The sequence below is a fragment of the Pteropus alecto genome, unplaced genomic scaffold (assembly GCF_000325575.1).
Source record: "Pteropus alecto unplaced genomic scaffold, ASM32557v1 scaffold86, whole genome shotgun sequence".
Taxonomy (NCBI): domain Eukaryota; kingdom Metazoa; phylum Chordata; class Mammalia; order Chiroptera; family Pteropodidae; genus Pteropus; species Pteropus alecto.
In genome coordinates this window covers 12,516,298-12,529,618 of record NW_006442109.1, presented here as the reverse complement: position 1 = coordinate 12,529,618, position 13,321 = coordinate 12,516,298, and positions in this window count along the sequence as shown.

Below are 13,321 nucleotides of genomic sequence, written 5' to 3'. Positions count from 1 at the left end.
GTTCTGAGCCAAGCCCTTTACAAAAGATTTATCTTATCTTTCATTAATCCTGCAAAGTTACAATTACCTAACTTTTAAATATAAAATTTGGCTCAGAGTTTAAATAACTCCTCCTAAAGTTAGGTACTTGATCTGTGACTACAAAGATAGCATCTAAATGCTGATATAAAAGCCTAAAGTCTGTGATGTTAACACTGCCTTTAAGAAGTTACTTGTAGCTCAAACAAATTAATAGACCTCTTCCCAAAGCCCAGTCACCCTGGGCTGGGCTGGCTACAGTAAACTTACTTCACTTTGAAAATCACCCTTTCTTTATAGAAGTGCAGTCAGACATGCCTTGTGTCATATTTTCCTGCTCACAGTTGAAAGTTGACAGCATTTATATGTTTCAAACCAGGCAGGGCAAGCCAGCTTGAAGAACCCTACTGTGATTGATTGCATGACAGAGATCCAACAAGGCTCTGAGTTGAATAAAAGATGGATTCTGGATCCACTGGAATAGTTGAGATTTCCATTTCAGATGGTGATGAATATCACTGTATTCTCATTTGGCATCCCCAAGGCAGAGGCATCTTGGAAAGAAGAGCGCATCATCGTCCCATGGGGGAGGTTATGTACCATGCACGTAACTATTGAGAGCAGAGGTTGAGTGGAGCCACAGGAGATGTTGCATGAATTTAAAATTTTAGGGCCTGAAAAGGGGCATCTTCAAAACAAACCAACGGATTAAAGAACAAAGCTGTCCACACTCACTGGTTCTTTTCTCAGAGTTAAGATTTGGGCTCCTGGTATAGCCTAAATAGTGAAAACCCTCCAATGATTAATATAGAACATTTCCTGCTGCGCTTTACAACTGAGGGCTCCAAAAAAATGACTTTTTTCAATCTCAAGTAGTGTAAGAAATCCCTATCTATTACAAATAGAACTCAATATTATTTAATTTATATTGTCTTTGAAAGATATTACATACAAATAAATGCTTTTTCAGTTCATATATCATCAAAAGTACATTTTATTATAATGCCTTAGTATCACTTTGAAGTATATACATTATGAGACAGCAGATACCTCAAGGTTTTAATGCAACGTTTATATATCTTGGCCCTAGGCATATAAGGGCACTGTTTGTTGCATGAGTGGAAATGCACAATTTTAAAGAAATCTCCATGTGACAGAACCCGCCTATCCCATACTTGATCACAAAAGCACACTTGCCCTTCCCATCAAGAGATGGCCAAATGTTATATCAAAGCCTTTGTTCTCAGTGTCTCTAGTTGGTGTCCACTCATCTTCTACGTGAAAATTCTCCTGGAATGGGACCTATGGACAACAATGGATTTAATAAATTAAAACACACCTATGTGATAGATCATTAAAATCAATATTCTAGAAAAGTATAAGCCTAGAAAAATTAAAAGAAAAAAGTCTGTAAAACAGAATTGTACTAAGTGATACTATTTCTGGGGAAAAAAATGCATATATGACAAACACTGTGAGGATATCTACTAAAATGTTACCAGCAAGTTTATTCTAGCTGGTTAGATTACAGGTGATTCTAATTTTTTGTCTTATTTAGATTTACCAAAATGAAGACATGTTACTTCTACAGTAGAACACTAAAGTTACTTTAAGTAGACAATAAATTTGAGTCATCGATAGCTGAAGACGCCAGGATAGAGATTTTATATGGAGTTAGTGTATTAAAAGTTGCCACTTCAGAACCTGGGAAACGATAAATCTGGGTAAAAGAAAAAGACTTTAGACATTCTACAGGGCATGTGAGTTTCCTGAAAGCTCAAAAAAAAAAAAAAAAAGTGAAAAGGCTATAGCCTGATAATAGTGTAGTTTTCCCTGGTGACCTTATATGTCGAACAATGGGCCCTTTGCCAGACAAAAAGAGAGCCATAGTACTTAACCGGTTATATGTAAAGCCATACAACCAGGGACTTGATAAGAAAGTAATACGTTGATGTAGAAAGGAGAAAACCAAGAGCCATGAACCTATGGGAGAATCAAATCAGGTCTGGCCCAGGGAAGCGCATGGGAACTAGCCATGGTGTGTATCTGCGTGGGACTAAGCATTGGATAGACACATCCCTGCGCATTCCCTAGGAAGAAAATCTGTGTCCCTGCTGATGTGCACATTGACAGATAAGTTTGGGAAGATAGTTTACAACGAGTGACGTTTCATTTTAATTTTGGTTACTCTGTTTCTTGTCCTTTAAAAGTCATCAGTGTCATAATATGTAGTCAGTGGTTATCCCAGAGAGGTTCATTTGGAGAAACACAAACTGGTTGAAATTGATCCAAATGAAGCGAACCTAGGAAAAGCTCTTTGACTACCTCCACATTTCAGATCTATTTTCAGGTTAGAGGAAAAGAAAAGGGTAGACGTTTCCTAATTCTTAGTTTCACACTTCTTGTCTTTGTCTTCTTCTCTAAAACATTCTGGCCCTCCTCACTCATAAAGTGTTGAATTCTTGAAGAGATATTAAATCAAGATTTAAATGAAGATTAATAAAACATTGTTTTGTACCACAAATTAAAATTGAACACTTCTTTAAAAGTGGTATAAATCTTGTAGTTCACCAAAAGGGCTGTCAAATGGGACTTTTCATTCATATTTCACTTCCATCAATCATTGTGGCAACCTGGAAGACCTGGGGAAGAAGACTGGATGGTAAAAGGAGGAAGTTGAGAAAAGAGAACTCAATGTACTAGAGAAACAGTGTTACAGAGTAAAGAGCCAGATTCTAGTTCCGCTACTCTTATGAACATCTTAGATAGGTCACTTACCCACATGTAATCCCTCTAGCAACCCTGTGAAGACTGTATTATTAGTATCATTATCATCTCCATTTTATAGACAAGGAGATGGGCCCAGAGGATAAAACCCTTAGAATAACGCTTGCAATGTAATTACTGTTATATGCGTCAGTTAAGTACACTTAAAGGGGGGCCTTAAACACCTAGCCAATTAAGACTATACCTTGTCTATTTCCAAGTCTCAGCCAGCGCTGCTTCCAAACCAAGGAGCCAAGTCTTCCCATCTCTGAGAAGTAAAGCACAATTACCATCAATTAATTTTGAGATTAATAATGAAACTGACATCCTCTGCTGTTTCTTCATACCACATGTTTTAATATTGACACGCTTTTTAAAAAGTTCCCAGTTTAGAGAGTAGTATTATAGATGAAAAGAAGTTGCCACTCTTGTTTTAATTTAATCTTGGCCATATACAGTATATTAAAATGTAAAGATGTTCATTTTGAAGTATTTTGTAACAATATTCTAGAATAAGGGGTTGGCCAAGTTTGGTAAAAATTCAGTGGCAGATAATTTGGGCTTTGCTGGCCACATTTTTGTCACTGCTGCTGCTACTTCTTTTTACAACTATATAGCCAACTCTGTAATAATGTAAAAACCATTTTTAGCTCAGATGGCCAGAACAGAAAATTTTAATATAATAAAGAGTGGTTTATTTTTTTAAAGGAATGTTCAAAGAAGTAGTGAAAGACACTTTGTGTTTTGCAAAGCCTAAAATATTATCTGATATATTTACTACAAAAAGTACTTACTACAGAAAAAGTTTACTAAACTCTATCCTAGAGAATCATAGGGTTAAGTGTATTTAAAAAATTTAACCATTGTTTCCATTTTTTCTGTTCCATGGAGTTAGTTTGTTTCTTTAAAACAATAACAATAACAACAAACAACCACAACACAATCATCTCGAAGGATGCAGAAAGGCATTTAATATTTGAAAAAAATCCAAATTCATTCTGGATTAAAAACTCTCAGCAAACTAGTAAGAGACCCTCTTTAATCTGATCAAGGACAACTAAAAAAAAATCTTTGGCTAAAATCATACTAAATTATTTAAGACTAAATGCATTCTTCCTATATTCAGGAAGAAAAAGAACATGTTTCTTCTCTATTTCTATTCAGCACTGTATTGGAATTTCTAACCAGTGCAATTAAAGGCATCCAGATTGGAAAGAAAATAAAATTGTCTTTATTCACAGATAGTAGGATTGTCTATATAGAAAATCTGATGGATTCTTCAAAAAATCTACTAGAACTAGTGAGTTTAGCAAATTTACAAAATACAAGGCCAATACGCAAAAATCAGTTGTATTTGTAAAACATCAGCAACAAATAATTGGAAATTGAAATTAAAGAAACAGTACTATTTATAATAGCATTAAAAATATAAACTTCCTAGGATAAATCTGACAAAAGATGTGAAAGACCTGTAACTGAAACTACAAAACACTACCGAAAGAAATTAAAGAACATCTAACTAAAAGGCGATTCTCTGAAAATTGGGCTATAAATTCAATGTTATCCTAAAAAAATCCCAGCAATAATATTTTCAGAAATGGAAAAACTCATTCTAAAATTCATATTGAAATGCATAGGACATAGAATAGCCAAAACAACTTTGAAAAAGAAATCAGAAGACTAATAAATACTATATGATTTCAAGACATTAAAAAACTACAGTAAACAAAACAGTGGGATATTGGCATAAATATCAACAAATAAAACACAATACAAATTCTAAAAATAGAACCACACATATACAAATGATCTTTGAAAAAGTTGCAAAGCAATGGAGAAACAATCTCAATAGTGTTGGATATCCATACATACACACTCACACACACACACACACAAAATTAACTGAGCCTTACTATGAAGTACCATATACAAATTTTTCTTACCATATACAAAAATTCACTCAAAAGGGATCATAGGCCTAAATGAAAAATCTAAAACTATAAAACTTCTAAATGAAAACAAAGGAAAACCTTTGTGACTGAGTTAGGCAACGATTTTTTTTTAGACACTATGCCAAAAACATAATCCATAAAAGAACAAACTGATAAACTGGACTTCATCGAAATTGTAAATTTCTGCTCTTTAAAGAACATTGTTAAATAAAAAGATAAGTCACATACTGGGAGAAAATATTTGCTTATGATATAGCTGATAAAGGGCTTATATCTAAAATATAAAAAGAACTCTTAAAGCTCAATAATAAAAAATAGGACAACAGATTTGAACAGATGCTTCACCAAAGAAAATATGTGAATAGCAAATAAACATGAGATGCTCAGTGTCACTAGTTATTAGGGAATTACAAATTTAAATCATAATGAGATATCTCTAAACCTACTAGAATGGCTAAAATTGAAAATATTATGTTAAGTGTTGGCGAGAATAGAACACTCATACACTGCTAGTGGGAATATAACATGGTACTATCAATTTGGAGAACAGTTTGGTAGTTTCTTTGGCAGTTAAATATGCCCTTCCCATATGATGAAGCAGTTATTCCATACACACAAATAACCTCAAACCAGTTTAAAAACCAACCAACCAACCAACCAACCAACCAACCACACACACAAGTAGTAAACTCTAATGTAAACTATAGTATTCTAAAAAAAAAAAAATTATGCTTAAAATTCCTCACATGGGGATGGGATTCAGATCCACCCTAAAGTATAGATATGAAGTTCTTGTAACCTCTCCAAACAGCCTCACCATCCCTACGACTTACTTGTGTCTTGAGGCATTTGCAGGGCAGCATTTTCCTGAAGTGGCCAAACCTCCTGATGTGAGAAGACTCCAGGCATTAGCTCCTGTGAGAACTGGAAGTTTTGTGACTGCAGGGAAGATGATACGTTTGCTTATTGAGAGACATCTTGTGTTCTGGCAAGTTAGTCCCATGGTGAAAGGTGGAGATTAAGTTTCTGGTCCATTAGCGACTTGAATCTTGAAGAGCCTACCAGCTCTCTTCCAGCTCTGATTGACATGGCTCTTCACCTCAGCAGGCTTGAGTTCCCCATCTTTACCAGGGATGGATCTCCTTGGATCCTCTGTCCCTTCCTCCTCATTCTGACACTCCCCCTTTTTCCTCCTGTACAAAGCCTGGTTCATTTCTGCCACAGGTAGGTTCCATTCGAGTCCAGCTTTGATCCCACTTTCCCAGAGAATTCAAACTAGTAATTTTGAAAATCTTCAAGGTCAAATTCCTCACTTTACAAATAAGGTAACAGACTATGAGATAAGGTGACTTTCATAGGGCCATAGAGTTAAAGATTTTACACTCATGTTCACACTGTAGGCAATTGGATAATCTAATGGCTACCGTGACCATATAGCCAAAATTTTCAGTCCCAGTTTCAAATGTTCTGTACAGTTACCAGACAACATTAAGGATTTCTCTTATCTAAACATTGCAACTATTACTGAACACATGTTAAGAGGGACCTTCTGGAAGCAATTTCTGTTACTCAATCCAACTTTTCAATTCTGTTTTATAAGCATCGGTTTTATAACTTTTTCAGGTAATGAACTCCCTTTAGGAAACTGATGAAAGCTATAAACCCTCTCCACACAAAAATATTTACATAGAAACATAAAATTTTAACTGTACAGCATATGATGGTGAAAACCCTTGATCTGATGGTAGAAATGTCAACATATCAGCTTTGTGGCCAGAGAATATTTTAAAATAGCTCTTAAGTCATAAGAAAAATTCACAAATATTTATATAGTATGACAGATTACAGAGCACATTTAATCCTCACAACAACCCTGGGAGGTAGGTATTAATCTCCCAATTTTACTCATGAGGAAACCAAAACCCAAAGAAATCTGGAGATTTGCTGAAGTTCACATGGCTAAAAATGGCAGTGCCACAACTAAAACACAAGATTTTTGTTCCTTGTTCAAAATGTCTTCACATCTAACATTTTCAGTTTTAGAATCAGGGTCCTTGCTAGCTACCCAGGGAAAACTCAATGGCAAGCCTTTTCAACAGGAAGTTCTCTTTAAAATTGAACAACCAATGTAAAGAGACCATGAGAGACTAGAAATTGAGCCCATCATGTTATTTATGGTTGCACTATCCAAGCATTACTCCCAGGCAAGGACACCAGAAAGTGTGTCATTAGACCTGCAAGCTTTTAGATCCAGAAACTAAACACCATTTAAAGCAAAATCAAACCAAACCAGATGTCTAAAGCAGTGAGACACACAGGTTTTTAAATTTTTGGTGTTTTGTTTTTCTTTTTTCACCATAGTTATGAATTATCTGGCCTTTTCTTAAAAAACAGCTGTAAGTTAGTTGGGAGGAGAGCCAAAAACATCTTAGGAAAGGCAGAACATACACCAAAAGGGTAATATAAGAGCCAGAAAGCAAACTTCCAAACTTTATAAAAGACTAATTAATGCTGGGAAATTTGCTAAATGGTCATTAAAAAAAACCACCTCTAGTAGGGGAACACAGGATGAGAATCCCTAATCAATTGATAAACCATAGTTTTCAGAATATCCATAATGTTTCTGATCATATTCTTGACCCAGACCTCCCCACTTGGCCAACTGCTCAAAGAAAAAAGATGGCCGAGCTCTGTGACTTCATGCCATCGTTGCTGAAGTGGTAGAGCTGGGCTAAATCAGTGGAAATTAAATGCCATCCAAAGACAGTGGCAATTTTGTGAAATTTTTTGGTGGCCTCTAGCAAATGAGGAAAATATGGTAGTGCTATTGTTGTTTTATTAGTGATATCTATCCAACTTAAAGCACTGTCCATCATTACAGGACCTTGGTACACCAAACACTCCTCAAAACATTTGGTAAAGTAACAGAAAAAAAACCAATGTTCCTCACCCAGTTTTGTCTCTATAGGTTAGAGGGTCTATTTAGCCAGTGACTTAGTTCTAGGTTCTTTTGTGCTCTGGCCAGGCAACTTTAAGCTCCGTCGCCCCTCACCTCCTCCAATTAGTTTCAATAAACAGCAAATACCTTCGAAACAGACCGTGTGGGATAGTTCCTAGACCCAATCCTAAACTATCAACCTTGTTCCTCCCAAAATGAAAACTCATATTCTTCAATGCTTTACAACCCCGAACCTAGATATATAACAAAACTTGATTCCCTCATCAAGGCCTATATCTTGAGAACTCTATGCCCTGCACTTGTAAGAGTATGGAAGTTTTTAAATACCTTGCACAAAAGCACCTCCCACAAAGAGACTCTCTCATCAAAGGGTGAAAACCTAGGAGCTTTTTGTTCTGTCCCATACTCAGCCTCAACAAAGACTCTTAACCCATGCTTAAATACTGGTGGCCTCTCCTCCTACAAGAAAGGTATTTGTTTTCAGGTCCTGGGTCTTCCCAGACAACTTCAAGAACTCATAAATTGGATACCAAAATGTTTTTCTTCAGTTCCTTTTTTGTTATTTTGGGACAAAAGTGTTTCTTCTTCGTTTTTATTTTCCAAATTCCTCACAACTTCCTTTTCCATCCCCACCCTGTTTTGCACATAGCCTGAAGGCTAGAGAGAGCCCAAGATGAGTTGCAGCTGGACAACCCACAGCAGCACACAAGTACTTCAGGGAAAGGAGAGGGGATGACGTTACCCCTCCACTGTGCCAGCAGGTATGGTGCCGGGGACAAAGGAAGCATCCTCTCCCTGACTCAGTTCGGACTCCTGTCCAGTACCCTTAATATCTCCCCAGTTACCACACAAAGAGTAGCCATGAGGAAGGTCTGATTCTTAGTCCACACATGTCAACTGGACTTCTACCCTTAGTGCAATAACGATTATGAGGGTAACTTGGGAACCCATTCTGGGGCGGTGGGGTTCTCCATTTTCTCATTCCCTACTTACTTACACACAGAAAAGGCAGTTCTTGGAAACCCATTTCTCATCCCCACACCCTAAAGTCAGCCATGACATTATCTCCTCACTACATGTGAGTTCTTCTAGAGCAGGGAGTGAGTTTCATTCATCTTTTATCCCTCAGGACCTAACTGGTACTTGGCATGTAGTATGAAGAAAAGGAAGGAGGAAAGAAGAAAAGTGGAGAGGGAAGGTGGTTTAGTGTTTCCTGTTTTTGTCTTACAAGTTTTGCAGGTTTTCTTATAAATTTCTGCCACTGCCTTCTCTCTCTTCTTAGCCCTGAATTTTCCTCAGCGTTTATTTTTTCTCTTTCAAAACCATATAATCTCTATCTAAATAGATTTTTCTCCTACTTACCCTATCTTTATTGCCTTAGCCTTACTTCTCTAACATTTTAATTCTCTGCCTATAATCTCATCTTGGTTTCTCCTTTGCTTACTCCAGAGTTTTGTGATCCCTTCTCTGGCTCATCTATTTTCCCTTTAATATAAAGATCAACAGACCTAAAGTAAGTGAAAGGTGAAGCAACAGCTTAGAAGAGTATCATCTGACCACCCACAGAGGCAGGGCCCAAGGGTTCATTAAATAGAAGTAATTCCTTTCCTTTCCCCCGTGCCTTATCCCAATGGTTGAGAAATTTCCATTCGTGTGTTTTTTAACCTTTTCTCCAGCTTCTTCAAAATCACCCCAAAAGCTCTTCCAATTACCATCAACCTAGGAACTGACACTTTCAAGAGTGTATATCCTCATGCAACCTGGGAATAACTGGTGCTCGTCTTTCAGCACATTGCTCCAAAGAGGCAGCTCCAGTCCTGTTTTGAGTGACAGCAAAGGCCCCAGATAGCACCCTAAGGCTAGGGAAGAGTCCTTGCTCCACATCACTACCACGCTCCTCATGTCCCTTCCCATTTTCTGATTATAATTCCTAGGCCCACAGGGTGGACACTTTTGCAAGCCCCCTCTTCCCAGCTCTAATCTGGGTCCCAAAAGTTTTTGGTCTCCTCTGATGATCTCACAATTAGAGGAAGGGACAAAACTTAGGATACTTATGAATTCAACCCCAGGTTCACTAGAATCCAGCACTCTTTACCGCTTAATCTAGCAACGGAGAGGGCAGGTTTTCAGTGTGAGAACAAATACCTCATGCCAACTTTAGGCACTTTGGTGGTGCTAAGGTGGAGAGGAGAGCTGAGATATAAAAGAAGCAAATCACCAAAAAATAATTTCCCATTTTAGAACATGGAAGTATAAATAACATTATACATCTAGTATTTTTCTGTTAGGAAGAAGATCTAAGCAGACCATGGAGATGCCATTTACATCACCTTTGTGCCTAACAATGAATATCAGCCAAAGACTCCTCTGCTCTGACATCACTCTCCAGACCTTGAATAATGAAGGGTATTCAGTCTCAAGATTGGATCCCAAATTCTTAACAGCCCTTAAAATTACACTTGGACTGCTGTTAAGTTATCTCTGCAATATTGTTTCTATCTTCCAGGCCCACTTACACAGAGACAGGGCACTAATTCCAGAGAAAGGAAGAAGTAATTTTCTTCTAATTCCACACATGTCCCTGAGGTCAGGAATGGCTATCCAGTGATGTCTCACCCTCTTCTCCTTTGGGTTCCTAACAACTGTGTAAGACTTCTCTTATTGCTGCTACCCTGGATGTGAACATTCATTTACAGGCTTAACCTATTTTCAAAGAGGTTTTAAGAGTGCCCCCATGACAGGACCTTAAAGGCAGCCTTTCCTACCACCCCAGTTGATCTCTATTTTATTTTAGAGGCTGTGGCTTCGGCTTCTGGAGGAACAGGCCCCCATTCCCACAATGCCCAGCAACTCTGGTAAGCATACACCCAGATTCAGTCTAATATCACTTCAGGGTTCCAACTTAGGACCACAACAAACATTTGCCTCATTAGCAAACTAGAGCCGGCTTAACCTACTATCCAGAATGCCTGCCCTAATCAGAAAGCAAAGTGAACTCTCCCACTAGGAAGGGAACTCACTGAGGACAATATTCTTTTGTTAAATCCCTTGACCCTAACAGCACCCTTAACTGTTAAGTGACTTCTCCAATGACATCAAAGTGACTTAAATGTTATTTTGGAAATTAATTTTCCTCTTACCTAGTAAGAAGGGTAAAGGGATACATTGTTGTATCATTAAGAGATGAGAGAATCAGAGGGCTTTGATAGGGAAAAGAAAGGAACAGAAGGAAAACAGGTATGTCCTGGATGGTAGAAACCCCTAGGCTTATCTGGTGGTGACACGAATCTGTGAGCTGGATGCAGAGGCTGAGTGGTGAAAACTGAATTGGTTGTAGGCGTCACTAAATTGCTACCTTGGCTCCCAAGAGCAGGAAGCGTGTCTGCTCCCCTCTTGTAGTCAGAAAATCTGGCTAAAAATCCTCAGCCTTGAGCTAAAGTGAAGTTATCTGCCCAGTCGGCAGCTCAGGTTCTGTGTTTATGGATGTAACTACGAATTTCATCCAGTTTAATATCCACTGTCTAACCCCCCACTTCCCACGACAAGGCTTAAAATTTTTCTAGAGGGCCGCCACATAGGCCAGTTGCATTATTTAAAAAGGTTGTGTAGTTCCGACCTAAACATCCTATAGACAGAATTTTTTTCCTAAGGCCACTGTCACCACAAGAATATATGGCTCTGCTACAGTTCAAGGCCTTGGCAACAGTTTAGGTTTTGGGGTCTCCAACCCTACAGAGCGTCCCAGTGCTGCAGTGTGAGGGCACCTGGTCAACTTTGACTCCTGCCACCACTGGGCAGGCAGTGAGCCCAACCGAAGGAAGGCAAGCTGGGAGTGGCCAACGCCTTCCAACGGCAGCTAGGGGGCCTTCTATGTCAGGGTTTCCCGGGCAACCGGGCAGGGCCAACGCCTTCCAACGGCAGCTAGGGGGCCTTCTAGGGTTTCCCGGGCAACCGGGCAGTGCTGCCTCCAGGGCTGACGGTTTTATGGAGCTTCCGGGCAGGGGCCCTGACAGCCACCAGTGGCTCATTCCTTGCAGCCCCGCCTCCATGCACTTTTGTACCCCTGGAGTTCTGTGCACCGAGCCCTTCTCGTGCCTCGTGCTGGGGTCTGCCCGGGGCTGCGCCGTGCAGACGTTAGCGTGCTCTGTGGGAGCTTGAATGCAGGCAGCCAAGGGGCGCTGTCCCGCTGCGCTGTCTTCCAACGGCTGCTTCCCCTTCCCCACCTCCATCTCCCCACACAGCCACACAGGCCTGCGTGGGACCATTGGGAGCCAGATTAGCTCCAAACTGGACACAGGGAGGCAGACTCGTACAGCCTTCTCCTGCCCTCACCGGCTCTTCCAGCCTCGTTTTCTTAATCTGAGTTGGTTGGACGGTCTCATATTTTTCTGTATCGTGGGAAAGGGGCAGGCACCCATTTCTCCTCTCAGTGAAATAATCTTTTTTCCCTTCACTCCATTCAGAAGTCCTCCTATCATGCTTGTTCCTGTCCTTGTTCCCAGCCATCCCCTCATCTGGGGATAAGCAAAAGTGGTTGGGGTGCCACTTCCAGTGTGTGGCCCCTCCTTTGAAGAATCCTGAGGCACTTGTTCTACTTCTGCTCCTATGTGTCTGGCCCCTCCTAAGTCTTTCCAGCATTTTCGATGCTGTCCTTTCATCTCCCTCTCTCAGGTCTCAATCACTTAGTGCATATCCTTTACATGGCTGTTCATGTCCAAAGGGCTTCTGTTCCTGGACCATAGTGCCCGCCACTATCTGTATCGTCTTTTGTGCTTGATTCATTAAAATCATACACCTAAACATCATTAAAAAACCTTATTGGAGCATTTACTCACTGATTACAGGTTTAATTATTAAACATCCCCTGTATTACTTAAATTACAATTACAAAGTTAGTGTGGTTGAGTCTTTTGAACACTTCAGTGGCTTAAACAACAGACACAATGTAGGTTTCTTACCAAAACTCTCATAGTTTTATAAACTCCTCCCCAAAGGCAACGATTAAGTTTTATTTTTTATTATTCTTTCCCATGGTAGAGGGAGAGAAAGATTTTAAAATGGGGACTATGGTTACTTGTGAGGGATGAGATGAATGTTGTCCACTTTCCCTTTAATTATCTGTATTTTCTACAATGGAGATATATTTTTAAAAATTTTTTTTCACTTTAAAAAGGGCCAGAGACATGAAGAGACTGTGGGAATAGAGAAGACCAGACTAAGTCCTTGGACAATCTGACCAAGGAACATCTGTCTGCTCTTCTGGGGACCTCCTCTAATACTCAGGCCTTTTCGCCCCAGTATAGTTCTAACAGAAAGGAGAAGAGGTATTGGAAGCTTAGGGTGGGGATTAGTGGGGGTTCTGACCATGGTTTGGGAGACAGAGGAATCTGAGTGATTCATTGTACCTTCTCAAGAGAGAGGCCAACTCACCTTGCACACTCCTGTATGTGTGTGTAAGAAAAGCAAACATCACAGTGAATTGGGAGCAGATTGCCTTGCCACAAAGGGCCCGCTTATATTTTATTTGTTCAATCCTTGTGTTGCTTCCCCATTTATTGGTAAGTGTAAGGCCAAATTCCAAATTAAGGGTATCAAAGTATTCAGAATAATGTTGGAGAGTCTGGAG